Below are 25,426 nucleotides of genomic sequence, written 5' to 3'. Positions count from 1 at the left end.
CTCCAGACATAGAGGAGCGGAGGATAACGCATGCAACACCGTTGAGTCGGAAGCTAAAGAGCAGCTGAGAGGCAGCTCTGTGGCCGTCTGCCAGGTGATGCAAGCAGTGCTTTCATAATTCAACGGCCAATAAAGCACTACGGCAAGGTAAGCCCGGCAGCCTGTTTTGGGGAAGGTGTCCTGAGAGCAGGGGTGGCACCTGAATCCTCTGTGTGTGCAGGCAAAGCGGAGGGGAAGCACGGCCGCCCTGCGAGCGACCTGCAGAGCTCACTGCTACAGGAGGTGGTAAAAGAGGGTGCTTCTTTAAAGGATTAGGTGGTATTGATATGAATGAGAACAGTAAATAGAGTTGGACAAATGGAGGCAGCGGTGTGGAAAGTCCTCAGCCCTTATGGGTTGGGGTGAGTAGCTGGAAAGAAGATTTACCTAAGATCTGCCACTTTCTATTAGACTCGTAGTGCAGAGTGCATTCTCCTATGCTGGAGGTGCATCTGCTCCAGCTGCCAGTGAAACGGAGACGGGATGTCTTCCTGAGGGATTCCTCCAGCTCTGCCACAAGTTGCTGGGCACCTGTGGGAGCAGCAGGGAAGAGGCTTTCTCCAGATGTCATTCCTACAGAGCACAGTTAGAGGCCTTGGATTTTGCAGCTTCGCAAAGCCATGAAGCTGGCACTTAGCTCTTCCAGCCTGAGGAGCTGCCGAGGGCTTGGGAACAGCCTGGGTCTCGCTAGGTGACCCGCCAGACCCATCCATGTTCCTCCCTTCTCCACAGGCAGCCCTGTGAATCTCCAGCTCTGCTGACCATCCAGCAATGGGGCATTTGGTCCAGTGGTGATGGCAGAGGAAAGGAGGTGGCAGCTGGAAGCCAAGTCCTGCCCGGGGAGATCGGGATGCACCGGGAGACCCTAGGTGGCACGAGGAGGGTTAACCCGCAGCCGTGGGAGCAGAAAATGAGGTTCCAGTTATTAGTTGATTTATTGGTCTGTCCTCAATTGGCACTCAGGACTCAGAAGAAAATGTTCCACTCCAAAGCATTAAGCATCTTCAAAGAGCAGAAGCATTAAAAATTGAAATCATAAAATAGACACGTAAATATAGCAGAGGTAAACGGGGCAGCAAGGAGAGGAGCGGAGTGGAGCCAGGCCCAGCTGAATCTGCGGGGCAGGGAACGGGCTGTGCCGGGGGGCTGGAGCCATGCTGGAGTGGTGGGGGGGGGACAGGTTGGGGGGACAACCTGTGGGGAAGCTCTGGATGGCTTCACTGCGTGACCAGCCCACTTGCCCAGCTCTGTGGGGTGCAGAGTCCCCAGAAGGGAGAGATGCCTTGCTGCACACATGTGGGAGCCTCACGCCACAGCCCCTCGCCTCCCTCCCCTGGCCTGAGTACGGACCCCTAATGCCTGCAGGGGTTTATAGCCAGGGCCTTGCTTTGTCCCTCACCAGACTTTCCCAAAAGACTTCAAACATGGCAAGGGAGGGGGAGCGGGGCTGGGAAGGAGAGAGGGGACAGAGGGGTCAGAAGCGGTGACCACAGGAGACAAGCAGGGAATCAAAGTCAATCAGCCACGGGGCTGGCAGAGCCTCCCAGCGCAGGGGGGGCGAGCTCTGCCAAGCCTTGCTGGATGCCCAGGTGAGGCTGCAAAACTGGGGGCGGGGGGGGGTGCACGGTGCCTGTGTGGTGTGGGAGGGGCAGCAGCAGCCATTTGGAGGGGTTTAGGGCAAGAAAATCCTATCGCATGGCTGCCTGGGAGCATTCACGTGTCACGGGAGCCCTTGTCCCCATGCCTGCCAGCAGTTCACCCGGGTTGAGCGAACCTGGTGAAGTCACCCGGCCACCCCACTCTATGTCTGACGGGGTCAGAGCTGGATGGCAACCTAATGCCGTCATCTCTCCGGGCAAGGGTGGCTGTTCACATGCTGTATTTCACAGAAGCAGAGACAAGCACTGCCTCTCCTCCTCTTTTACGAGAACAAGGCAGAACAGACCCAAACTCCTCCAACCCCCTCTGGCCATTTGCCTGTGAGGCCGCAGGATGGTACCACCCATCCCAAAGGAGAGGACTCAGCGGCAGTGCCTGAGCTGCTGGAGGTGCTGGCCCCTTCCCAGGCGTGGAGAGAGAGAAGGGACCCTGATGCAAATCCCTGCCCCTGTGTAAGAGCCCCTTGCTGGGCCCGGGAGGTGTAAGGGGGAGCTGGGAACCGCTTCACGTCTTGCTGCAGCATCTGGCCCAGCATAAGGCACCATCTGCCAGCAGGGACAGCAAGCCAGGGGAAAGACGTGGTGGAAGGAAAAGGGAGGGAGGGGAGGACATAAAACCTCCTTGCCGTGGTGGGAATATACAGCTGGCTGGGGACCGGCATGTGGGGACAAGCGTGTGGCAATCCTCTTCTCCTTGTGAGCAACAAGTGATGCACCGGCTGCCTGTTTGCAGTATTTTCAGAGCTACCCGCTGAGGTACTGAGCCCTCCTGGCTTGCCGCTGCTTCACAGGAGGGTGGCAGATGCTCAGCCACTCTTCAAACCCCACCCCTCACTATGCTCAGGGGGTCTGAACCTCCGCATGCAAGAAATGGACCCCTTCAAAAACCAACAAACCAGTCAAGAGACAAAACACCAATGAGCCAAGTGCCAACGGCCACGCAAGCTCCTAACCTTTAAAACCACTGGAAGCGCAATGGTAGAACTCCTTGGTGAGGACCTGGGGAGTCCCCGAAGGGCCCCGTCCCACCAGTGGTCAGCAAGAGGGACCTCCGTCCACCCCTGCCCCTCGCCACACTCTGGCACTAACCCAGATCTCTTGGCACTGTACCTGCTTTTCCCCTACACACAATTTTTTTTTCTTAATTGGGAGCTTGTTAATTATCCCCATACTTCGCAGAGGAAATAAACAGCAATTAGAGAAATACGTGGTATTTTTATTCCCTGGCACTCTCGCAGAGCTCCCCGCCGCCTCCCATCCGCAGCTCCCACACGGGCACATGTCGCTGCCTGCTCCGGCGCGGCTGCCCGAGCGCTCTCCCCCGTCTGTTCCCGGCGAGCGGGGCGCTGCGGTGGCGGGCTGCCTTTCTCTTCCCTGGGTAGGAAGCGTTACCGCGTGAAAGCAGCAGGCTGTCCCGCTGTAATCTGTTTTAAAAGTCATAAATTGCTGAGAAAAGCCAGTTTTCCTGCACAACAGAAGGTTAGTGTGTTTAAAGAGAGCACTGGAACTGTTTTTATTAATCAGAACTGCTATAAAGAAAGCATTTTAATTAACATAATTATCCTGTTTGAGAGGAGCAGCCCGCACCTCACGGATACTTTTCAAACTAAAGATGCAGGCTGTCACAGTCAGTCATAATTAAGCAAAACGAGACGGTTTTTCTTGCTGCACATCTCTCTTCTCCCTTCCACACGCTTCTCCTTTCCCACTACACTCTCTGCAAGGCGAGCGGAGACAGCATCGTGCCGTGGGGGTGGCAGGGCCCAGCATGTCCCCATCCCTGCATCCCTGCCTCCAGTACAAACCAGTCAGGCTTATGCTCTCCCCAAGCCAGCGGTGCCAACTCCTGGCACAGCCCGAGCTGCAAACAGGCAACCCGGGAGATGAAGGTGGCTATAAAAAAACCCACAAGATTTGTAAGACACTGTTTCCAGCACGGTCTTGCAGTCAACAGATAAAAGATTTCTTCTTGTTGAAAAAGACAAAAAGAAAAAGCACAAAAAGCCTGACTCTGGGCCGCCTGCCAGCCGGGAGAGACAGGAGCATGGAAGGGGAATAAAAGCAGGAGTGGGCAGGCAGCTGTGCAGGTCTGGGTTCCTCTGAGCATCCCAGAGCTGAGCTGGACACCAGAGGACAGCGAGCCGGCCACGAGCTGCAGCCTCCATTGGCAGCACTCCTCCTCCTCCTCCTCCTGCCTGCTGCTGCCTGCAGCATCACACCCCTTAGTCAATGCCTTTCATGCCTCCTCCCAACGTAGTAAGAGGCTCAGTAGCTCCCATGGCACGACCCTGCCTACCCATTGCTCCCCCCCCCCCATGCTGGTGTCCCCCATGCCCATGGCAAGATGGGGCACACAGGCTACACAAAACAATCAGGTGTCACTTCCAAGCCCACCATTGGCTGCTTTAACCAAGACGCCTCATCCCACCAACACGTCCTGGAGCAGGACACGGACCTAGGGCTGAAGGTAACACCTTCAGCAACCAGCCAAAGTCCCTCCAATGGCAGCACCACACATACCTTAATGGATGTTCCACTATTTTGCTAACATCTCACCTTAATGTGCAGTATAATCGCCTGTTAACAATTAGTGCTTTTAATTAAAAACTCCTTTGTTTATAAAGGATGGCTCTGAGTTGATGGCTCTACCCTGACATTGCACAGTACAACCGGAGATGCTGACATCGTGTCTTTAGTGCAGACTAGAAGGACCAAAGCCACCGCGCCCAGCTCACAGCACTGTGTCCCCATGGACTGCAGGGACGAGAGCACCCATCGGCCCGTGGCAACACCCAAAGATTTTCAAAAGAGGACTTAAGATTTTTTTTCTTTTTTTTTTTTTGGCATGATTTCCTTAAGAAAACAAGGTTTGTGCAATCACCTGCTCCACGCGTTGTCTGTCTCCCCTAATTACTCTCCAACCCAGCAGTCAAATTCAACACTGTGTGAGTGACAGCTGGAAATCTCAAAGATATTAAATTCCTGAAGGTTTCATGAAAACAGGCAGGTGAACAGAGAGGAGAGGTCTTCCTCGGCTCAGCTGAGCCAGGCTGCAGCAGGAGCCTGGGTCCTGAGAGGCTCCGGAGGCTCCACGGGGAAGAAAGGAAAAGCACAAAAGCCCCAGCGATGCAGGGACAGGGCTGGATCAGAGGATGCGTCTTGGTAGATATCGAAATCAGGCAATCTTCAGGTATTAGCCCCTGGAAAAGCAGCCATCTGTAGTGCTGAGCAGCACGTTAACAACCTGTTTCCAAACAGGAAGTGCAATTTCCATAGGAAATTCAGTTTTCTTGGTGGAAGAATTAAAATATTTAAAAAAAAAAAAATCAAACATGCTTTCCTACTTTGGTTCAACACAGACCGGCAGATTTCAGGTGACTGAAAAAGACAACAAAGCTTAGCTCTGATTCAACTAAACCTTCAACCATGTCCCTGCTCCACATTTTCCACCTGTCCTCATCTCCCCGGGCTGGAGATGGACTCCATATGCCCCATGAGCCCACAAGGGACCATGGCCGAGCAGCAGAACACAACCCAAACCTCCTCTTTTGCATCAGTTGGATGATGCCTTTATGGGAGAGATGCTTGAAATGCTGTATTTTTAAAAAATATTTTTACTTCTCTGTTCCTTGGTTTTAGCCCAGAATAAAAAGGCCCCAACAACCTCATTCATCTGGGAGCCACCATGGAAAGTCTGGAAGCACCTCCTGCAAGCAAACTCCGCTGGGCATGAGCCAGTCCCCATGGCAGCCTGCTGCGGTATTCCCGGGAGAGCTGGGACAGGGACACGCATGGAAAGGAGAGCACAGGGCAGAGACAAGAAAGCAAAGCCTCAGGCTTGTTGCTACCAAGGGTTTTCTGGCACACGGCAGGGTTTTTCTTTGCATGCAGGCTATGCAGCACCCACTTAGAGATGTTCCAAGACCTACTTGCAAGACCAAATAAAAATACCTCTCCTGGTCCTGGACCGAGAGAGAGAGCTGGGAAGGAGGTTTCCAAAACTGGGTTCTCTCCCTGCCTGTGCAGAGGATGGGGTTGTGACACCAGGGAGAAGCTGTTTGTAGGTCTCCGTTCGCGGGCTACCAGACAGGCAGCCTCACCCTCCCTCAACCAGAGTGTCTGCCTCCCCCCAGCTCCCGATCCACGGTATAAATAGGACTCCTTGCTGGAAGCGTTGCGGTCGGCGGCACCGCACAGCGCAGCACGGCAGCTCTCCCGGCTGCGTCCCCTCCCTCTGCTGCTCCATCGCCGTCCGGGCAGCACCCACAGCCTTTGGGGAGCCTTTCCCCACACAGCCGGCCCGCGCGCTCCTCTCGTCGCAAGCCAAAGCTGCAGCAAGATGAAGCAATGCTCATAAATGCCTTGGAAGGGAAATGTTAATGAGCACTGAGCACAGGGCGAGAAAAGCCCTTAATCGCATTAGCTCTGCTGCCAGAGCTGATGAACATCCCCGAGCTGCGGAGCTGCGTCCAGCTACGCGGCACAGCAGCGGCTGGGGAGAGCCGGACCCCGAACCGCTGCCCCACCACTCAGGGTGGGAAGGGAAAACGTTGGTCAAAGCCTTTCTGGTTCCTAGCTTAACCACAAATGAACATTTCCTCCGAGCTGACGACCTCCACGTGGCTCTGAAACCCCAAGTCCTGCCAGGATTGGATGCTCTTTTGCTCTACCTGAGCAGGAGCACACACCTTCTCGTGTCGCCAGTGAGTTTATGCTTCAGTTGCATAAATAAGGCACGCGCCAGGTTTTTATACTGGTAGCTCAGTTCTGAGCTTGTGTAACTCTCCGATTTTTTTTTTTATGCAGCCAGGAAATTACAATATAAAAAAAAAAATGTATGAAAATAATTATTTTCCTCAGCTAAACAGCCAAGTAAGTGGTGCCTTTTGTGCTGCCCTGCCTTTCGATCCCTGCGTACGCTGTGTGCACGCACATATGTGCCGCTCCATGACACACGGGGACATCTTTTACAGTGACAGTCTGCTGCTCCCCCTTGGGGGAAAATGTGGTTTAATTTTTAGTATAACCTTAAAAAGGAGACTGGCGAAGTAGCTCTCCCATAAATTTTGTAAGTGACATTTACTTCTCGGAGCGTTATTGCTCGCGATGGACAAATCTTAAGTTTAGGGTTTTGGTTCAGAGGAGCAGCCATCTTCTCCTGCCAGCTCTGCTGAGATGAAGCAGCTGATGGTCAGGCTCAGCTTGGGCACTGCCTGGAAGATCTCCAGCCCTCTTCTCCCTCCAAGATCGCAGCCTAACATGAGGCTCCTACACGCCGTAGGGGGCTCTGGGGACTCCTTTTGGCTTCTGGAGACCCCATCTCGAGGAAGGCACTCACCCTTGCCCATGGGCCAGGTATCAGCAATAACATGGCAACGCTTCCCACCCAATCTCATCAGTTTGGCCCATAAAAGCATCCCTGGCAGGCTGCGATCCCTGTCCGTCCTGGCAGGAGTACAATGGAGTTCGCATTAAGAGCGCAATGGATCTTCCCGGTCACCGAATCCAGCTCCCTGCTACCCCTGAGCCTGCCAAGTTTCAATCTGAATACACATAAAAGATCTCAACAGCTGGGTGTTTAATTACAGGGACTAGAAATCAGGCTCTGCAGACTCATATCGGGTTATTCCAGCTCCCTCGAGCTGGCTTCAGAGCGTGCCAGGACCGGCCCTCCCGGGAGGGTGGCGTTTCCAGCTCTGCCCGAAAGCGTGGAGGCTCAAGGAAACACAAACCCTGCAGAACTCCCAAAGGCAGAGTTCAGAGGAGCCTGGGTGGGTGCTTCGCAGTATAGCCCTCTCCAAAATTTGGGTGCAGGGGATTTGCACCGCTGGGTGCAAGGGAAGAACACGGTTATTTGTGCCTGGACAGAGGAAAATACAAGATGGCACTAAAAGCCATGGCATCCACACAGATCCTGCAAGAGACAGAGGGACAGGAGATGCCATGAGCCTGCCTTGGAGCTGTTCTGCAAAGCCCAGTGGAAAATGGCTCAGCATCCTCTCCTGGTGCAGACAGGGACACGGCCATGTCCCTTGCTCTTTGGAGGCATGGGGCTTCCCTGGCACTCCCTGCCCATCCGCAGCCTCCGCTGCCATCCTGCTTTACTGCCCTGGGGTCGGACTAGACCCAAAGAAACTCTTCCAGCTCTAATAAAAGAAACGCTATCCAGCACTGATAAAAGACTGAAGGAGCAGAGGGCTGTTAAGGGATAGTTAAGTCTGAGGTAATTTGTGGCACAATTATTTGCACCTAGAAAAAGACAGGCAGCAAATTCCCCAGTGTCAGCCACACCATGGCAAGTCCTTGAGTGATGGCCCGTGGGGATCTGCAAAGACATTTCATTTGAACTTCTAGGGAGCAGGTCCTTCAGAAACTGAACCCTGAGTCCTAAAAGGCCTGGGCACCTCCGCAGCAATCACTGTAGGGTGTGGCAAAGTGCTCCAAAATAGCTACAGTTGGCTTTCCCCAAGCTCGGGCAGTGGCTGGAGACTGGAAAAGCCTTTTCTTTGGGCAGAGGAGCACTCCCCTCTGCCGAGGTGGTTCAGCATCCCCAGAGGGATGTTGGATGCTGTGCTCCCAGGGATGCCTCGCTCTGCTGTTCCCTGAGCACCGTCCTGACTCCCTCCCAGCCATGGGCAACGCAAACACTGAGCGGAGCCACCAGAGCTGCCCCAGCTGGGCTCCGCTAGCAGGTCCTGCCCTGTCCCGGCACCAGCAGCAGCCCTGCCGCTTCAGCAAGACCTGAGACTGATCCTCACTCTTCCACCTCAGACAAATCCAAGCCAAAGGCATCTCACGCAGTCGCCCATCATCGCTGTTCTCTGCTGTCAGACTCCCAAGGAGCGCTGCCTGCCGCCCTCTCAACACGCGCTTTGGCAACCCGAGCTGTTATTTCCCAGGCTGTTGAATCATTTCTCTCACAGGCGTCACCGCGCGCCTCCGACTCCCACCTAACGTCTCAGCTGCTCCCCAGCTCCTCCCCAGCATCTCCACTCAGCCTGGAACGCAAGCCAGTCTTTCTCGTGTTTTGGCAGAGGGATGCCTACGAAGCCTTGGCTTTAGCCCTGACTTAAAAAAAACCCAAAATAAGCCAAGATCAGTGCCTGGTGAAGTAGGCAGTCTCAGCAACACCGACCGCCGGCACCCATCACCAATGGCAGCAGGGTGAGCAGTGGCATCCCTGGGAGCACCTCCCCTCGCAGCAGCAGCTCGCTCTGCGCACGTGGCCGAGCCGAGAGAGCACCAGTTCTTCCTCTGCGTGACCCAAAGGCTGTATCATACTCCACAGGCCCCCAAGGGAGTCAAAATAAGGATGAACATCAGGTCAGGCAGGTCCCGTGCACAGCCATGCACACATCTGCTTCTTCCACGAGCTTGGAAATGCAATCCCAAGCACAGCCCCAAAAACCACCCGAAAGCCTGTGGGTGAGGAGGGAGGAAAACCCCACGGTCAGACTGGCAAAGGATGAGGCTCAGAGATGCTCAGACTGAGCTTTCCATCCCCGCGTGCTCAGCTGCCCATGACTGCTGGTGCCTCCTGGCCAGAGACCCCATGGGGTCATCGTGGGCACGTGGCGGAAGACCCAGAGCATGCTTTCCCCTTCCCCAAAACACTGTATTTGCCTGAAAGGCAGCTTACTGCAGGTGTAAGGGCACCCATGTCCTTAAGATTTAAAGTTTTAATAAAAGCAACTCACTGTTTTGTCTGGGTGAGCTGCTGGGAGCACCAGCACCTCAATTTTTATTGATAAAAGCCTCTTTTCTCCAAAACCATGGGTCTGGTTCTCCCCATGACAGCAAAACACAGGCAACTCAGAGCCTCAGATCACAAAGTACAATTCTTGCCCTGCATCTCTGCTGGGCCAGGAGGAAAAAACCCATGTCTGACGACGTCTGCAAGGAGATTCATACAGAACCAGTAGGCAGAGCAGGTTTCCAGCCTCTTCCACTACCTCACAGCCCACAGAGGCACACCATCAGTCACCGTACGGGGCACCTGCATGGTGCTTTGCTGTGCTCTGTGTTGTTTTGCATCCCAAAGCGAGCGTCCGCCACCTCCTCAGCAGCCCCCTGGGAGCTCTGGGATAGCAGCCCCAGCAGATCTCTTCCGAGGTGCTGCCGTCGACGACAGAGGGACAAAGCAATCAGGGAGCAGACAAGGAATGCGTGACTTTCCCTTCGTGGAGGGACTGCTGGGACTTGTTGGAAGGCATCCAATTAGTTAACGAGCACTCCAGAGCTGAGTCTGGTCTTGAATCAGTAATTAATTGCCACAAGACAAGCAAGAGTGAAGACATTGGAGGAACTCGCGCCTGTCCTAGGGATGGACCTAGGAGAAGGGGGTCTGCCCAGCCAAACCCATGCTGAAATGGAAAGGAGCAGCTGGCAACAAGCAGGTAGGATGATCTGGATCCCAAAAAGACATGCATCCCTTGTGCAACACCAGGAGCGAACACCACAACCGGCTCCCATCCCAAATGCCTTGTACCAGGAGCTGGCACGTCCCCGGTCCTGGAGCTGGTCCTCCGCGTTGATACGAACCCATCGCAGGCTGCACGCATGCTGCAGGCACGCAGCCGGTGAAAACTTTGCTTCTGACGAGCAGCGCTGAAGTAATTAAGCAAACAGGACACGTCAGCCTGGCTGTGTACCTCCCACTTCCACTGTCTTCAAACACCGCGGTTTTGGAAGTCCTAGAATAATTTCTTCACGTCTGTTTCCCTCATTAGTCTCCTGCTCCGGGCTCCTGAGCATCCTCAGTGCAGGAGGACACACCAGCTCCCAGGTCCGAGGTGGCTCAGAGAAGCTGGGCTGTCGCCAGCAGCATCAGCCTTCCTGGACAGGAGCAACCTCCTGTCAAGTTCTCCTGCTTGAAAATCAACGTCTGAGCTCTGGGAAGGAGGAGAAGACCTCCTGAAGAGGGGTCTGCTCCCAGCCCTCGCAGCTCCCTGGCACCGGCTGCCTCTCTGGAGCGTGTCCTCACGCGGCAGGAGCCGCGGAACAGCCCTGCATCCTGGCCCCTGTGATAAATTAGCCAGAGATTCAGGCATTTCGGTGCAGCTGCCTCATCCTCTGCCGGCATGACAATGTGATTAATTTTGGGCGCGGATGAAGCTCATTTATCAGAGGCACGTGACAGCTGCGCGGGCTGCAGGGGCGTGCGGGGAGCCCCGGGGTGCAGGGGAAGTGGGAGCGGCGGCAAAAGGCAGGGAGGGAGAGCGAGGAGCCAAGGCGGGGGCATCTCCCAGGAAGGCTGTTTGCCACGTTGGCTGGTGATTTAGCATGCTGGGGAAGAAGAGCCCGGCGTGGGAAGGGAGCTTTTATCTCTGCTAGCACACATGGCCGTGTCTGGGGAAGAGATGTGCAATGGGAGGGATGTAAGAGGATCGGGGAGAAGAAGCCGTGAGCCGATTACCGTGCTTCAGGGAGAGGCAATTCTGCCACTGCCACCACTTCTCCCCCTTCTGCCCCCTCCTACAGGCCATTTTCCACCTTACCCTCTTTTCTGGGGACCCACAAGCCCCATCCTGCCTGTCCCCACTCTGCAGCCAGAGATGCTCGCTCATCGCTCCTGCAGGAATTGTCTGGGAAGGTAGAGCCATACGTTTGCTTCCCGATCCAACATGGCCCTGACACAGAAAAATCAGCTGGTTGGTTCATCCATCCCTCAACTGGAGTTTCTCATGTGCTGGAGCAGCACCCGACATGGCGATGCCGCTTACAGGACACGGTGCAGCTCTCCCGAGGGGCAAGGCAGCCGGATGCGCTGGTGCAGAGCAGCCTGCAAGCCCCAGGCCAGGGTCTGTCCCACCGGCAGCATCAGCGCTACTCCTCCCCGCTCTCCGAGCTCTCCTGGTTGGCGATGCCTTTCGTTAGCAGGCATCTCATTCAGATTGTCACCCAGCGTTAGGTTTGAGCTGCTGGCTCCGGGCTGCACATATCCTCCGTGGGAATCGCTGTCCCATGCAATCACACGTGCGTGGTGGATGTGATAGCCATGGGATTGGGGGCTCCCAGAGCAGGCATGACTGGAGAGGATGACACACGGCAGCCCACGGCTCCCACCAGCTCACCCGCAGGAAGGGCTCTCGGGGGCAACTGGCACCAGGGAAGGGACCTGAACTGCTCCCAGCTGAGGCCACCAACGTCACAAGCAAAAATGGATCAGGAGTCTCTGCACAGTTTTGGGGTCATACCAGCAGCACCTGAAACCCCGAGACCACCGTAACCCTCCTCCCTTTGACATTTTTAGGCTCCAACTACTGAACCATTTTCTCCTAAAGGAAAGAAAAATCCTCAAGTTCAACAGGGCCACATGAGCTGGGACAACAGCGACAAATCCGTGGGCACACGGCCAGCATTAACGCCTTCGGTGGGAATCAATTACCAACCCAACGGGTAGCGTTAAACAGAGAAGCTGTTCTTCTGATAAATACGTATTTTTTTAAAAAAAAAAACCAACAACACGTCAAGGGGCCAAAGGTGAAGACGACGCAATCCATGGCAGCCCTGCTGCTTGCAAGACAGTCCTGCAAATTTATCCCAGCACAGAAGCAGGACCCTTTCTGCTGGGTTAAATGTATGGTTAGAAAACCCGCAGGGACTTTGGAAGCGTGAAAACGTCAAACACAGAGTGGCACAGGGACTTGAACCCAAGAAAGGGGAAATTGCATGCTTCTCCTCACTGGGTACCGCAGAAGAAAGCAAACAGGGTGGGTGGTGGCAGAGCGGGTTGCCTGAGAGGAGCCCGTTGCTGGAAAGGTGATAGGGGACAACGCTAGCTTGTGGCCAGGGCCAGGACCTGTGACTTTCACATTTCTTCCATGTCCTAAATGCTCCTCTAAGCCTGGCTCCTCTGCAAGGTCCCCAGGGAGATTTTGCTCCATTCCCACCCCTTCACCTTCTCACCTTTCCAAAGGTCCCCCAAATCCCACCCCAGAGCTGCTGTGGCGGCAGCGGCGGAGCCGTCCTGGCTTTTATTGAAATCATCACACTAATTACTCAACTGAACTTTTCAGTTCCCAGCCGTCAAAGTTCACCCCAGAAGGATCAAAGATGCCCCCACAGTGTCCCTTCGCGGATTACAGAGAGGCAGCGATAAATGTATCTCAGCCAGTTTTCACGTGGTGGGGAAATAGCTGCGCTAGCGCACGGGCCTCTGTTCGCGCCAGGGTGAAGCGCGCCAGGAGCCGGCTCCTCAGGCTCTTACACCGGCCTGGGGAGCGGTGTTGGTCCCTGGCCCCGCTGCTCCTCCAGCACCACGCGATGTTTCAGCACCGGCATGCGCTCAGCAAGAAGAAAAATGCCACTGCACTTACCAGAGCTGAAATCTTGCAAGGACCTGCTGGCGAGACAAGGAACCTGGAAAGGAGGAGAGAGAGATGTGGTTCAGTGGGTTTGCTCTTGACAGCAACCAGCATTTTAAGAGGGTGACAGGGGAGTGCTAGTATGGCACCAGCCCCGCGTGGGTGGGATGGGGCACGTTCCCCTGCGGCAGCGCTGAGCCCAGCCCCACAGGGCACAAAACTGCTCCGCAAACCCCAGCTGCCCCCTCCAGCCACCCCAAGCCACAGCCTTGCCATGCAGTAGAGTTTGACAGAGTCTTAGATGAGAAGCCTATTTAATTAATGTCGGTTGAAGTCGCGGACATCACCAGAGTCTCTGGGATATGGACCCTCCTGCCTGCGCTCTCAGCCACAGCATCCAGACACACTGAGTGCTGCCGCTGGAGCTGGCCAGGGCGTCCCAGCACCCACCGGGCTCCCACAGAGCACCCGAACGGTGCCAAAGCCAAAGAGAAAGAAATGAACCTTCCCTGGGAGCGTGCTGCCAGCCAGCGCTCAGACAGGGCTGCAGCCCTACAAGCAGGAGGGAGGTCACCTCCACTTGCCTTGCATCAGGGCCACTTAAATCCATCAGGGCCACCTCAATTCACCCAGCCCTGCTCACCAGCCTCTCTGGGTGCTCGGCTGCTGCTGGCAGGGCTGCAGGCCACAGCACATGGTGGGAATTCACCAATTTCAGAGGAATTTGCTCCATCCTGGTATGAACACAGGGCTGCCCCACCACTGCTCCCAGTGCCTCATCAGCTCCTGAAGCACGCTGTGCAAATCTATGCTAAGGAGTCACAACAACACACCTGGGAAACCATAAATATCTGTGAAAAATCTCCCCATAAATCCAAGGGAAGGGGAATTTACAGCGCTTCCTTTGGAGATTTCTCCAGGTGTTCCCTATTAAGCCATTGTGCTCGTTTGCATAAGTATTCCTCAGACAATAAAGCCTTCTCCGCCATCAGTTACTGGCTCTGCAAACAGGAGCAGTGCTGGGCATGGGGCGTGCAAACACCCAGCTGTAAAGATGAGGGACTGGCTCCTCACATCACCAGGTCCTCAGGGGTGCTGCCACACCAGCAACCGGTTGTGTTTGTACGGCGCCGTGGCAGGTCCCTGAGCAGTGCCAAAATCCACGTCCCCTTCTGCACGCGGGGGAATGTGGTGGCGTCTTGGAGATGAGGACGGGTTAGACCCAGAGGTCCACACAGCCAGGGGACATCCCGCAGCTCGGTTCCCTGCTTAGAGTCTGCTGCCCAGCATAGCCATGCTTCTTTAGAAAAAAAATAATAGATAAAATTGAAAATCTGCCTTGCTCCTAGAGCCCACATTCAGCAGATTTCACCCTGCAAGGCTGCCCAGGTTAATTGCCAGGAGAATATGTTGTATTTCAGCTCTGACATTGCTTTGCGTGTTTAACGTATCCTTATCATGACTTCCATGTACTTCTGTGTAGATGGATGGGAGACAGGAGAAAATGAATAATACGCTTCCTTCCAGCATGAAATTCTGGGCCTGTCCTCGGCTGAGTGCAATTACTGTGTATATGACTCCTGTAATCTGGCTAATACTGTTAAGTATACTGGAGATTAAGGGATTTTGGGCTGCAAAGTCCATTTCATCCGTCCAGGCCCATGCAAGGGAATACGAGCAAGAAAAAAGTCTCACAAAAGCCTCTGAACCGAGCGGAGCCTGGCCTGCAGGTGACCATCCCACCATGTCCCCTTGCTGCTGAGGACCTCTTGCGCGTGGCTCTGAGCTCTGTGCAGGGGCGACGTGGAGGAGGGTGACCGGAGCTGCTGGGGCCAAAGCACTGGCAGCCACAGCTCCAGGGCTCGCCCCTCACCGGCGGCTCCCAAACCCAGCATGCTGCCAGCAGGGATGCTCCCGACCTACGCCCAGCACTGCGGTCACGTTCCTTTGCAGCTCTAATACCCAAGGAAGCCTCAAAAATAACCCTCCTATGGAGCCAGTATCCCGCCCCGGTTCAGAGCAGGAACAGCCCGAGCCCTGACATCGCTCCTGCCCAAAGAGGAGGCCACTGCGAGCTCCCTCCAGGCCCTCCAAGCCAACGTAATATGAAGCACAGCAGCTACAGGGTTATTCTGCGAGCACAGATGAGCGAAGCAGAGCAAGGAGGTGACTTTAAGTAGTAAAAACTGCCCTTATGTTATGAGCTCAGACACAGCCTTACACATCCCCAAGCAGCAGAGGAGCCATCTCTGCTTTGATCTGGGTTTGATTTAAAACAGAGCATCTCCCTCAGCATCACCAGTGGAACAGCAGCAAAGTAACCTCGTTTTCCTCTGCTTTGTCCCTTTTGCTGCCTGCCGTGTGCCAGAGGTGCCAGGGCCACGCGCCACAGCCACAAAACCCGGCTCCCTGAGCTCCGCATGCTCGTGGAGCCCTGGTCCAGCTGTGGCAGATGGGGATGCTCAGGGAGATGCTCGCTCCCCACACCGGGGTGCAGCTAAGCCAGCACAGAGCCAGGGAAATGAGAACCTGCCGGGGCATAATGCCAATTCACCGCCCATTATCTCCCCGCAAATCCTCTGGTCCCCAGCCTTATCTTCCTCTACCACGTCCCCTTGCTCCCCCTCCTCCTCCTCCCAGGCTAATGGGCTTTTTGGACGTGGAGACAGCTGTGTAGGTACCCTTGGCTGTGCCTGGGAGCCCTTAAATGATGTTGCAGCGGTCTCACTGATGGGAGACATCCCCAGTGCCCCTCGGACACCCTCCCAGCATCCGTGGGCGCTGGGGCTGCCCCACGCAGCAGAGCTCATTGCCAAATGCTGGCTTGCTCCTGCGGATTGAATGTCAGGCACCAAACGTTAACAGTTACGGCGTAATATATCCAGCACCAACCCCTGTTGTCAGGAGACGCCCCAAAGCTATCAACACATCTGGATGCGGATGATTGTTTAAACAGCCCGCACGGTCCTGTGTGTACGGGATAGATTTGCTGTCACTTCTCGTAAAATTAGGAGGGATAAAATCAAACAGCTGAGCAGCAGTGGCTGCTGGGCAGGGAGGGAGCAACCACCAGCGCAGCTCAAGGGCTTTGCCTAAAAAGGGAGCTCTGGAATAAACACCAGCGAAGCTCAACATGAGGCATCTTTGCTTACAGCTCCTGCTTGAACAGTGAATTTGACCTGCGAGCCCTCCTGACCTGCAGCAGCCCAGCAGAGCGCTGGCTGGATTTAGAATCAGCGTTTTCAGGAATCAGCCAGATTTCGGTGGTCCTTTGCTGCAGGGCAGGCAGGGCAGGAGGGGCAGGCAGCTCCTATGCCCACAGGTGCTGCCCAGCATGGGCAGATGAGCTGTCCCAGAAGGTTCAGTAAGGTTCCTCAGATCAACAACGGGTGAAAACCACCAACAGTTGAGCACAGGGCCGGCCCTGGCTGCTCCTCCCGGGCTGCCCTCCCGGCTGAGGCGGCTCGCTGTATTATGGGCCGCACAGGAATTCAGCAGTCATCCGCGTCACGAGGGTAACAGCAACTCTGAAACTGCCCAAGAAACAGCTCCTGCTCATTCAATGCTCTCTCATTCCTCTAGCGAGACTCGAGTTGTCCGCTCCCCACCTTTTTGCCCCGGCAACTCGGTCTGTGGGCTTACAGCACTGGCTTTTCGGAGGAGAAAGTTCACCTCTTCAACAGAGAGCAGATATTTCACATGACAGATTGAGCTCAGCCCAAACCTCAGTTTTCCATCAGAAACTGTTTGCCCAGGAAATTTGTGTCCAGCCCTTTCCATCAAGCCGTGCAGGTTCCTGCCTGAGGAAGGGTTTTGGAATAGCACGGCCTTCCTCAAGGCAGCGGATAAATGCCAGACCAGAGTTAGTGGCTGGAGGCCGAATATAGACAAGCTCAGACTAAAAATAAGGCACAAGCGTTGAACAGTCACAAGTAGTAACCATCGGAGCTGCTGTGTTAGGAGCAAGAGGAATAGTCTGGTTTGATGCTCGGGGATGGCACGGCCATGGGAGAGGTGTTCCCAAAGCCACCCAACCCACCTACCAAAGCTGGCAGCATTGTCCTTGGCTTGGTAACCACAACCCTGCAGCATCTCCCAGCCCTCCTCCAGCTCCCCTTCATTGCAGCTCCCATGTTTTATCTTTAAAAACCACGACAGGCAGGGCTAAAAAAACCCCATGAGAAACAATCCAAGGGAAAGAATACAACAGCCCTTGAAACCTCATCCCACGTTTGAAGGGGAGGGATGGAGGCCAGGCAAGAAAGCCAGTGTAAAGCCTCATTACCATCAGAAATCCTCTCTCCCTGCCCTCACCTCCCCGCTCATTTCCATATCACAGGGGACACAATACCTTTCTTCTCTCAAAAAAACCTCCCATTTTTGCAGACACCAGCTGTCCCCACTCCCAGCACCGGCTTAGGGAACGGGGAACAAAAGCCGGGCTCGCACCTGCCCTGGCAGGCGGTGCGGGGTGCGAGTCTCCAGGCCCTTATCGCCCTCTCCGGAGTAGATTTATCATTATTATTAGTAGCCTACTTTATCTTTTTTTTTTTGCCTCCTTAGCTTTGAGATCCTTTAGTCAGTCAAATTATATTCAGAGTAGCAGAAGCGGCAGAAAATAAAGCATTATAAAGGGGTTCAGGAAGTTTTTTCCATCTCAAGGAGCGTTGTAAGAAAGGTTGACAAGTCTTTATTCTGTTCTTACAGGATAATCTGTAGGTTCCCAGCTGATACGGGGTGTGGAATTAAAAGCATCAGAAAAAAAATTACAGGAAGACGTAGAACCCAAGTCTCTGCGTAAACGGAGGTATCGCGCACCTTGGCTGACAGCTGGAGGCACCAGAGGGTGAAGCGCCAGCGCAGGGAAGGAAAGGGGTCTGCAAAGGGCTGAGCAAAGGGTGCTGGGTGCAGGGCAGGAGGGTCCTGCAGCCCCCTGAGGGTCACTCAGCCCCCTCTAGCTGTTTTTTTCTCCTGCTAAGTGGACCGGTCACGTCTTTCCAGCCCAAAGCATCACCAACACAGTGGGCGGAGGAGGGAATGAAAGCAAAGCGGCTCAGCCGTGGAGCAGCATCTCCCACGCCACCCTGGATCATGGGACTTGTCCTGCTCCTGTCTGGCTGCTCCCATAAAGGCTACAAGCACCGAGTCCGGCATGGCAAAATGTTTCTGCAAAGATTTTGGGGTCTCACATTTACATGCGTGGTGCGGGGCCCTGAGAGCTCTCAGCAGCCACCTGGCAAGCGCCGAACGTGGGGCTGGAACCGGAGCCAGGGTGTTGAGGAGGGGGCCAGGACCACAGGGCACTGTACAGAGCAGAGAGAAGAGGAGGAACCATCGACGCCTCCCCACACCGCCAGCCCATGGGGATGAGAGATGGATGCACGCAGTGCTGGATGGTGAAGGGATGCGCAGCCCACCTACAGGCAGGGTCCTGAGCGGCGCAAACAAGTGCACAAAGGCATTTGTGGGGAGAGAAAGCCCTCCTCCCAGCAGCACCACCGAGGGCAGGCGAACGGGGTCCCCCTCTTCCCAGCCAGGGCACGGGGGGCCGAGGCAGCGCCCTTCCAACGAAGCAGGGCGGCCGGCCTCGTGCCTCTCCGGCTGATCGGCAGCTGAGGCGCGCGGTGCTGAGGCGGTGCTGCCACCGCTGATTGATGGCACAGTTCAGGAGGAAATAAATTCCCAGGCTTTCTCAGGAGGTGAACTGGGGGGTGTATTCATCTTAAAGATACTTAATGAATGTGCCACAGCCCGCGGAGTGGCAGCAGATACATCTCTGCAGCCAGCACTCCCCACGCTGTTCCTTGCGAGGTTCAGGCACAATTTAACAGCTTCTTATTGATTTTATTTATGTTCCCCAGGCCCTGGCAGTGTCTATATTGCCCCAGTCCAACAAGAGCCCCACAGTCGTGGCAGGACCTGCACTTGCTTCTCCCTTCCTCCTCCTCATCCCTCACCAATGCTGGAAGCAGCAATGCGAAATCACCTGTCCCAAGGCAACTCTGGGGGCAAAACCTGGTGTTTGGCCAGAAAAGATGCAGTTTTGGTCTCCTTGAAACACATCAAGGTTCATGTGGGCTTCAGCTCGGTGCTTCAGGCCAAGAAATGCAGGATTACTAGAGCAACGGCGAGCACCGGCACAACACTGGGGGAAACGCTGGTGACACCCGCACCACCACGGCACCGGGCTGCAGGTTGCATTGTTGGAACTCAAAATGAAATAAAATGAGGATCTTACAAAAAACACCCTTGCAAGACAGACTTTGAAAAGTCTCAGCTTTTATGTAGCATAGCAGATCTTCATTTTCAAGGCAAGAAAACTGGCAATCAGCAGTTCTGGTGCTTTGTTTTTCCCTGTTTTCCTTAGAGGAAAAAAAAAAAAAGAAAAGCAGCAAAAAGCAGCAGAGACCCAGCTGACCTTTCTGGCTAAGAGACCTTGTCTGAATCACTGGATGGTAACAATGAATGAAATGCCAGTGCCCTGCCTTATAAATACCAGCTTCCTCTTGGGGTGAAATGCCAGCTTTCGAACACTGAAACGCCGCAAAGAAAATGTCACCCTCCCCAAGGTGTGAAATGCCAGCCTGCTGCAAGCGCCCGGGCTCACCCACGGGGAGACGGGCAGGCTAACGCCCGCTGCCGGGTCTCCAGCTTCCTCCCATTGCGGGTCTTCTCCAAAGCTCACCACAGCCAGCGGGATGAAGGGGACAGGTCTTCCATGTGGGACAGCCAGAGCATCAGTCCCCCAGCGTTATCTTTAGCATCGCAGCAGCGCGTGGCTCGGAAAAGCTGCCTTTGGGATTTGGGAGGTTTTTTCTTCCCTTTTCCAGTGGCTACAAGATTTGTCAGGGTGGCCAGTGAACCAAACAAATCACATTTAAAGATTGGTTTGGATCAAGCCAAAACAGTTATTTCCAGTTGTCTCAGCTAAATGGAAAAACAATTGAGCATAAGAAGATTTTGCCGTTTAAAGAGTTTATCACAACCTGAACTCCTAGTTTGCAGTGAGCACTGTTGTTTCTGGGTTTAATCCTATTTGTTAAACACGGGAAATAATCCAACATACCGTCCTTGTGTGAAGAAACGCTTCCCGTGAAGCTGGCGATATTTGCACCATCTCCCCTACCCTTCCTGGGGCCAAGCTAGGCAAAAGTTTGGGTTCATCCAAAGCCACGTTTTTCAGCAGCTCATCCTTCCTTTTCTCCCCACTCGGCATCCTCCTGCCTCGGCATCCCCAGTACCAAAGCCCTGACCCCAAACCCGCACCGGGTCTGGGCAGCAAAGCAGGAGGGACAACTCCCCAGGACCATTCCTGGGAGCTGCAGGGCTGCGTAAATGTAACCAAACCTTTCCATCCGATAAAATTGCGTTGGGAAATGAATGAAGTTGCTTTTTGTCATGCAGGAATTGGAGCTGTTCTCTTTCCTCACACCTACACCTTTTTTTTTTTCTCCCTCCCCCCCATAAATGTGTGAAATAACTTTACCACCCTTTTTTTTTCTTTCGGTTACTCCTCCTCCCCTCAGATCTCGCCCTTCCTGGCATTTGAAAATAGCTTATGCAAAGGAGGAAGAGAGGGGGAATAAAAGGAAATGTGTGGGGATGCAAGATGGAAGGGAAGAAAAGGGGAAAATACCACAAAAATGAAAATACATGCTTTTCAAAGCAACTCAGGAATGGCTGTTTGCTTCGACTCCAGCACCTGTTCTGGGAAAAGCCTAATAACGTTGCAAGTTTTGAAAGGCTCTTCGCATCCTGTCGTTTGGCAACACCTAGGAAGAAAGCGGCATGGGCAGCTCTGCCTGGACCCATGGGACCCCACCGGCCTGCCAAGGGGAAGGGTCTTGGTCACCTCCAGTGCTCAGCTCTGGCTCGGAGTGGGTTGAGGTTTGAAGAGCTTCTTTCACCAGCCGGCGCCAGGCCAGGGAGCAGGCTGCTCCCGCTTGCCGGCAAATGCAGGCCATTAGTGCTGGAGGCAGCTCCGGGAGGTGGTTTGGTGCCTGACCCCTCTCCCTGCCTCACGAGCGGGAGGAGATCTCCACAGGAAGCGGTTTTAATGCATCAGTGTCCATGTTCATCACGTCCAGGGCTTTCCCCCAAGTGCTTCTCTGTAATGGATTTAAACCTCGACCCGGAGCAATGCTGCTCTCCCAAAGGTCCCTGGGGGATCAGACTCCTGGTTCCTCTCCAGCTTTCCTGCCAGGGAAACGTGGCCAGGGGGGCTGGCAGCCCCAGCAGCATCGCGCTCCTAATGCCCCACTGCAGCACAGCCCATCTGCAAACTCCCTCTCGGCCTCGGCAGCGGCACGGCTGCCAGCACAGGAGGAGGGATGCTCGTTGCCAGGGATGCCTGCTGGGACAATCGTCCCCTCCCGCATCCTGGGCAAGGGGGTGCAAGGACACCCACTGTCCCTGTGCAGCACCTTCCACCTCCTTCCTGCTCCTGTCCTTTGGGCACGTTCTGGAGCCAAAGGGACGCTTTCCAGCTCTTTTCTTTTTTAAAAAAACCCAACAATCTAATTCATGGCAAAGCAACCACTTCATGTCTGACATGGAAGGGACTCAAGGATTTATGTCAGTGGCGGCACAGAGGGGAAGCAGCGGCTGGAGTGGCAGCAGGAGGGCAGGCATTGCCAGCACAGCTGCCATCACAGCCCCGGGAAGCGATCCCCCGAGGAGCGCGTCTCCACGGGGATGAGCGGATCCAGTGCCAAGACCAAAGGATGCTTCCCACCCCGATCACGAGCACGGCAAGTGCTCCTCACCTTGAAAGCAGCAGGAGCCGAGGGAAACTACATCTTATCCTGTGCCACCCCAGTGCCTCGAAGCACCAGGAAAGCCAGGCTGGGCTGAACTGTGCTGCAGCAGCGGCACGTCGGGGAGAGCCTGTCTGCTCTGGGCCCGGTTCAGGCCAAGGAAGAGCTTTCTCATGCCGCCTGAGAGCGAGAGCAGGGGGACCCTGCCACCCTGCGCAGCTCCTTGGGAGCCTGGGGGGATTCGTCCACCAAGCCAACGGGCAGCGATGCCCCAGCACACACGAAGCGAAGGGCATCTGCAGGAGCTGAGCAGGATGGACTTGAGATTGTGGTGGGATACTGAACATTTCTTGAGCTGAACACTCAAGTCCAGCCATCCGCTTCTTTCCTCGAGAGATGCCACCCTGCGACGCACCCTCTTCCCACCCTCCCACAGGGACGCTCACTTTTTCCAGCTGAGCTGAGGAACAAACAAGTCATCACCCACTCCTAGTAGGTGGGTTGGCACCAGCCGAGGAAAAGAGACTTTGTGTTTGGCGACGGTCTACGGAGCTAGCTCAGCAAAGCCGGATGATAGGCAGCGAAGCCACCCTTTCCAATAATAGCACTGTGTGGCATGTAGATCGCTCTTGCTCAAGAGACCTCCAAGGGCTTAGCGCGAACTTCATAATACCTCCGTTTCCACCACACAGCAACGCTGCTTGCAAAGCTAATCATTCTGCAGTGTGTCTTCATTAGCCTTTCAACGCTCTGCTCCTGGCCTCCTGTGCCTCCACAGCTGCTGGAGGCTCCGGGCCGGATCCTGCTCTCCTGCACTGTGATGTAAACGTGTTTATCCATAGCTGGAAACACGTTGCTGGATGTTACGCTGGTTTCTGTAACATCTCAGATGCTCACCAGCATGCGTTTCAATGACCGAACCTCAGAATAAGACGCAGAACCTTTCCCCAGCATTTCCCTTTAGGCCACAGACCAAGAGGCAAATGCTCTGAAATATTCCTTAACCCTCTCTCGCAGAAGAATTTCTTCCCAGAGTAACAAAATTAAAAAACGAGTGAACCTAATGAGCAGTAGGGTCTGGCAGCAAACACCCTGCACGGGACCTCAGCCCACCTCTCCAGCCCCTTCTGCTCCTTGCCGGCAGGACGGGCTTCACAACAGCTGGCTTCTCTGGGAACGGCTAAGAAATCCCAGCAGGAAAAGCACCAGCGAGGAGCAAGCTGTTGCGACCCAGCCTTTACCTCTGCCTGTGGGCACGATTGCCATAAGACAATTTGAAATTCAGGCTGAGAAGATCCTGCCCGGCGTACTCCAAATCTGACAGGGAAGGAAAAAAAAAAAAAAATCCTTCCTCCTTGCAAAGCTAAAGCTGCTAAATGGCAGCCAGCCATGGCTCGCTCCTTCTCTGCAAAGCAGCCCTGAGCGGGATGGCCTCAGCCGGGGTCGCGGGGCAAAGGGACCAAACAGGGATGGGTTGTCCTCCTGCTTGGCCCTCGGCCTCTCCCAAACTCTGACTGAGGTTTTGCAGGGTTAGAACAACAGCGGGGCGGCAAGGGAAAGCAGCAAGGGGGAAGGGGAAGGATTAAAAATAGATTCCAGTTTTGTTTCAGCTATTGTAAAATAAAAGGTCCTGCAGCAACCATCACCAAACCAAAAAGCATGCCTGCATCTCAGGCCACGAGGCTTCTGAACAGCGGATGCATTTTTCATTAAAAGACTCGTTAATATTGCAGTTTCCTGCTGTGGACCTGCTTTCCTGGCTCTGACTGATTGCTGGAGAGGCCCTTCCTCCCCCTTCCCTTGCTCAGCAGAGCGGGGCTTCGCTTCCCCAGCCCTGAGCATTCCCTCCTGCACACCATGTCCATGCCTTAGTGTCCCCAGGACCATCTCCATCCCCAAGAGCATCTCCGTCCCCCATCAGCATCCCCCCGCACGCCCTCGGTGCTGCTATCGGCGGGTAGCAAGGAAGCCCCAAGTCCAACGCGGCAGCTCCAGATGGGGCGAGCGATATAGTGCCATCAACCTGGCACAAAGGTAAATAAGAAACAAATCATCTGGCATTTAAAAAAAAATAACGAAAGGCAAGAGCGCTCCCAACTGCACAAGCCCAATGGCTGGTGGTAAAGGGAACTCATTTCCCCCTAATGAGAGGCAACTACACTTCGTTAACTCACACTTTCTCATTAATCACCTTTGCATCGCCTCTGTCTACCTCATCGCTGTCAGGCCATGATAATATATGAAGAAAATTAATTTATCCCCCAACTTCCCACCCAGTAAAGATACACAGTCCTGTGGGAATGGATTTGCCCCAGCACCCGACTCCAGCACAATAAGGCTAATTTCGACACGCTGCTGAGCCAAACCCTTTCTTCTCCTCTCCCCTCCTTTTATTTTATTTTATTTTAAAGCCAGCAGGTGCTGTGCTCCGCCATTAGAAGCAACTGGAAGCTGCAGGTAGAGCATCACGGGTTCAGGTGAAGGTTTCTCCTCTCCTGCCTGCTCCTCTACCTGCAACGCGTGGCCGGAGCCGCTCCCCTTGGGTACCAACCCTGGGTGCTGTCGCCCAGGGGCGCCTGCGCCGGAGCACCCGGTCCTGCTGGCACCTGCTCGCGGCATTTTGAGGCTCCAGAAAGCTGCACGGGAGCCAGTGACACGCAGTGGGGTCTCGATGCAGGCGATAGCCTCTCTTGGTCCCCTCGTGTTGGCTTTGTCATCCCTCCTGTTTCCCAAACACGCTGTATTTTATTGAAATCGTATGCAAAACGCTGCTGCTGCCGCCCACGCAGCTGTTGATTTTGCAGCAGCCCTCTGTTTGTTCGAGATTTGCTCTCACAAGGAGGGGAGGAGGGAGAAGCGGGCAGCTCTACAAGGGGGTACGCATCCAGATCCTGCCATTTTTTAAAAAAAATAAGGAACTGGGATAATTAATTGTCAATTAATTAATAAGGACTTCAACATGTAGAGATGCAGAATACAGAGGAGAAGAAAAAAAGGCAAAATCCCTGTTTGTTGGACATGTTTCTTCTGGTGGAAAAGCTTTTTAGGAGATTGAAAAAAATCACGTTCAGATGATTTTGGAAGAAGGCAGGGAGAGGCAGGCAGAGCCGGCTGGAGCGTGGCAGGGCAGCCCGAGCGGTGCCTCCTCCCATGGGTGCTGCAGCGGGTGCAGCCTCCAGCCCAGCCCGTCCATCACGGGAGGGACATCGCCGGCGATCAAAGGAGCATTGCTGGAGCCAGCCGCCTGCAAAAGTCCCCAGGGCTCGCCGGCTTGCTGGGAGAGGAAATATCAAACCTGTCTGGAAATCAAACAGTGGAGTCGGAACAGAGGGAAGAAAAGAAACGCGGGGGAAAACAAAACCCAAGCTGACACCTTTTGTAATTGAAAACATCCAGTACAGAGATTCGTCACCCCCAGCGCGGGTCGCTGGAGGGAGAGCACGCTTTCTCATCACCCCTCGAGGCTGCGGTGGTGTGTGATGGAAATCCAAAGCGACTCCGACCCTGGAGCAGCTTCCCCAGCCATGGCTGCGGGTTTCTGGCAACGAGCTCCGAGGCGTGCAGATGCAGCGTGCATCATTAAAAAGCCCGTTTGCTGGGGACGTGAAGGACATCGAGCTCCTGCCGGGAGGAGTGGCGCGGGCAGCCTACGGGCTCTCCCACCAGC

At 54.6% G+C, this 25,426-nt stretch overlaps 1 protein-coding gene across 1 annotated transcript in view; it reads right to left on the bottom strand.

The window, feature by feature from the left end:
* Positions 1–25,426, bottom strand: part of LINGO1 (leucine rich repeat and Ig domain containing 1) — a 157,596-nt gene that overhangs the window by 96,805 nt on the left and 35,365 nt on the right. Inside the window, exon 3 of the mRNA XM_086757551.1 lies at positions 13,016–13,058. The gene's annotated coding sequence lies outside the window, so the exon portion shown is untranslated. The remainder of the gene's footprint in view (positions 1–13,015; positions 13,059–25,426) is intronic.

This window comes from Chlamydotis macqueenii, chromosome 12 (genome assembly GCF_036417535.1).
Source record: "Chlamydotis macqueenii isolate bChlMac1 chromosome 12, bChlMac1.mat, whole genome shotgun sequence".
NCBI classification, from domain to species: Eukaryota; Metazoa; Chordata; class Aves; order Otidiformes; family Otididae; genus Chlamydotis; species Chlamydotis macqueenii.
Note: the sequence above shows the minus strand (reverse complement) of the source record. Positions and strands in the feature narration are given on the sequence as shown.